Source organism: Haliotis rubra, unplaced genomic scaffold, assembly GCF_003918875.1.
Source record: "Haliotis rubra isolate DU_JTF1 unplaced genomic scaffold, ASM391887v1 Scf265, whole genome shotgun sequence".
NCBI classification, from domain to species: domain Eukaryota; kingdom Metazoa; phylum Mollusca; class Gastropoda; order Lepetellida; family Haliotidae; genus Haliotis; species Haliotis rubra.
The window spans coordinates 1,094,689-1,098,259 of record NW_025766725.1 but is presented as its reverse complement, the minus strand read 5'-3'; positions in this window follow the sequence as shown (position 1 = coordinate 1,098,259).

Genomic DNA, 3,571 nt, shown 5'->3' with positions numbered 1-3,571 from the left:
ATGTTGCAAAGGGACATAACCCAGAAAGTTTTATAATGTTCGAAGCACTCATACAATCTCAATAATTACCTATACAATCCTCGTTGACTGCTCATTAAATTGTCGAAAAATATCGAAGAAGTAAAATATCGAAATGAATGATTCACGCACATAAATAAATATGAGAAAAGAAGTGGATATTTGGAAACAGCTTAATATTTCCAAAAACTAAGAGTTATTAGTCTCTAGTAATTTTAATAGTTGTGTGATAATAATGGACGATTTGGCAACATACTTCAGACGGAAGTGAGGTTTGATAGTACATACTGTAGTTGTTATGTGTAGATTTCTAAATTGAAACAATCAGTTCACTAAGTGTAAAACCAACAAACAACACACAAGTTTTATGCAATTAACAAATTATTACAGAATTGATAAACTTTGCAAATACAAATTACTGCAAAGAAGGAAGAGAGCTTATTTATAATGGTGAGGTGAAATGGGGTTTAACGTCGTGCTTGAGAATATTTCGCTCATATGACGACGTGCATGCGTGTGTATGTGTATGTGCGGCTGCTTGTACTAGCCCAGACTAAAGCTGGTTTTATAATTCTAGCCCACTGAGATACCACGCCGCAGTGAAGCATGAATACCCTACTCAGATACAGTATACTGACTCCGAGCCGACCAGTCCTTGTTGTACCCATTAATGCCGAGCGCCAGGCAGGGACCAACAAGTACCATATTTTAACGTCTTTTGGTATGACGCGGCTGGGGATCGAACCCGCGTCTATATAATGAGGAACACAAGGTTTCGGAGTATATATTTACACCTTCATCAGGTGAATGAATAGTATGAGGCAGAGAGCATATATACTGGCACACAGAAAATATAAATATAGGCACACAGCGTCTTTATACATAAATACAAGTGTGAACATAGCAAGTGTTGGAGACAATCAAACGCTCAAGAACGTGCCAGGCGACGTGACGTCATTGATGGTGGCCTATGGACTTGCAATGTGTTACTGCACGTGCAGCCCGTGCAGCCGCACACAACATGTGAAACATGTGAAATTGCAGTCACTGTCGAAAGCTTGATCTTTGGTCATTCAAACGTTCACAAATTCACATGAGAAGTCACATGCACATCATGCCAAGATTAACATCTGCTCAACGTCATGAAGCCATTGGAATGGTTCGAGCAGGAATGAGCCAACAACAGGTGGCAGCACATTTCCAAAGCCATCGTAACACGATATCTGCGATATTGGTCAGGCGTTATCGAAACAGTAATGACGTCACCGACCAACCACGTTCAGGGCGTCCCCGACGTAACGACGCCAAGACAGGACAGATGGATTCGGGTGACTCATCTCAGACACAGGTTCCAGACGGCAGTGACCACGTCCCAAACCATTCCCCAGGCCTTCAATCCTCATTTGGTAGCCCCTATGCGTTGTCGATGCACTGCTGTGCTTCACGCGCAGGATGGTCATACCCGTTATTGACTTTGTGACTTCGTCATGTGACCACCTACTCGATTTTGAACTTCTGACGTCATCGTTACGGATTTTGTTCATGTTCTTTTGACATTTTGTTGTGGTCCGATACTTCAGCTTATAAAGTGTCTCTATCATTTCGTCTTTTCTGTGTTGTATTCTAATTCTGAAGGAATTTTCTGTGTGCAGTTTCTTTATGTAGCTAGTATATATGTGAATGTAAGAACAACGAAAGTATTAACACAACAAAGATGCAGGCTAAACAATGGAAGCCAACACTTAACAGTTAAATAGTGTTGATAGGTGATGAACAGTGGAAAGATGGAAACCGGGATTTAATCATAGGGTCTCTGCCTCATACCATTCATTCACCTGATGGAGTAAGGATATACTCCGAAACTTGATGTTCCTCATAACAAAGAAGCTGACATCCATAAATTCTCTTCGTCATATGCATCACTTCTAAATGTCATTCAAAGACCTGATACTGCAAAGAAATTTCAATGGCAGTACAAGTGGTGATTATGATATTCACCAAGCAATACGTTGGTCATTTGTCCAAAACAAGCTTAGGCTGGATGTCCAGGGTGAATGTATGATCTTCGCACACTTCTGGGTATGATCTATGTTGTACTGGACACGCTAAACACCTTTGTTACAAGGTTTCAGGTTGACATCGGCTTGACGTCGATTTCGACGTCACCAAAGACGACCCAACCTTGTTCCCTGGGTCTGTTGCACCTGCGCTAAAGCTCCAACACAGTAGGAGCGTTAGCGCAGGCGCAACAGACCCAGGGAACCAGGTTGAAGACGGCCGCAGAGTGCGCAGACGAAGCGCAGAGTGAATTGGGACTCATCTGAAAACATGCCACCTGACCAGCGACGACTACCCAACTTTTTGACATCACGTACACAATTGACGTCTGTTCGCAAATGGCTATTTGTAAGAAACGGTAAAGCGTAGCCACCAAGCATGGAGATGAGTTGAATATCGACGATTTCTAATCGTCTGACCCATAACTCATAACCCGATAGCTTTGTGAAAGTTTACATTTGATTCTCAGTTTAAGGTCGATTTCGTAGAGCGATTTCGAACCAATCGATGTGGTACGCCTGTTGTTCTTGGACTTAATGAACGAGGCAGATCGTAAAAAAATATGGTTACTTGGCGTAGGCTATGTTCCATGGTCTGCTTATCACAGACTGTGAAACATGGACAATTCTTGGGAAGTGTCAAATCAGGAATGGATTTTGTGGTACTACAGCAAACGATACGGCTTGGTGTTACATTTTACAGGCTTTAGAATTTTGAGGTAGGATGTTTTGTCGTCAACACTTATCTAACTCTAATGGTTGGTAATTATGTATATCTTTCATGATCCCTATTCATAAAATGTTCACACTTCAGATTCTCGAATACTTCCAAACAGACCCCGATCCCGCGTATCACATTGCTGAATGCCGAATACCCTCTAAACAGACCACAAAATCCAGCGTTCCTTACTGCTGGGTCCCGAACACCCCCTAAACAGACCTCAAATCCCGTGTACCTTACGACTGAGTCCCGAATACGCTCTAAACAGATCCTCAAATCCCCCGTACCACATTGATAGTCCCGAATACCCTCTAAACAGATCCCAAATCCCTCGTACCACATTGATAGTCCCGAATAACCTCTAAACAGATCCCAAATTCCTCGTACCACATTGATAGTCCCGAATAACCTCTAAACAGATCCCAAATCCCGCGTGCCACATTGATAGTCCCAAATACCCTCTAAACAGATCCCAAATCCCCCGTACCACATTGATAGTCCCGAATACCCTCTAAACAGATCCCAAAACCCTCGTACCACATTGATAGCCCCGAATACTCTCTAAACAGATCCCAAATACCTCGTACCACATTGATAGTCCCGAATACCCTCTAAACAGACCCCAAATCCCTCGTACCACATTGATAGTGCCGAATACCCTCTAAACAGACCCCAAATCCCCCGTACCACATTGATAGTCCCGAATACCCTCTAAACAGATCCCAAATTCCTCGTACCACATTGATAGTCCCGAATAACCTCTAAACAGACCCCA